The sequence below is a fragment of the Vombatus ursinus genome, unplaced genomic scaffold, assembly GCF_900497805.2.
Source record: "Vombatus ursinus unplaced genomic scaffold, bare-nosed wombat genome assembly UNPS02003292.1, whole genome shotgun sequence".
NCBI classification, from domain to species: domain Eukaryota; kingdom Metazoa; phylum Chordata; class Mammalia; order Diprotodontia; family Vombatidae; genus Vombatus; species Vombatus ursinus.
This window is the reverse complement of record NW_020943070.1, coordinates 3233126-3233343: the sequence shown is the minus strand read 5'-3', so window position 1 is coordinate 3233343 and position 218 is coordinate 3233126.

Sequence of the window (218 nt, the reverse complement as noted above, 5' to 3'; positions counted from 1 at the left end):
GTGATGATGATGATGGTGATGGTGATGGTGATGGTGATGATGATGACAGTGATGATGGTTATGAGGATGATGATGATGGCGATGGTGATGATGATGGTGGTGGTGGTGATGATGGTGATGATGGTGATGATGATGATGATGATGGTGATGGTGATGATGATGATGATGAGGATATTGATGATGGTGATGGTGATGATGATGATGATGGTGATGGTGAT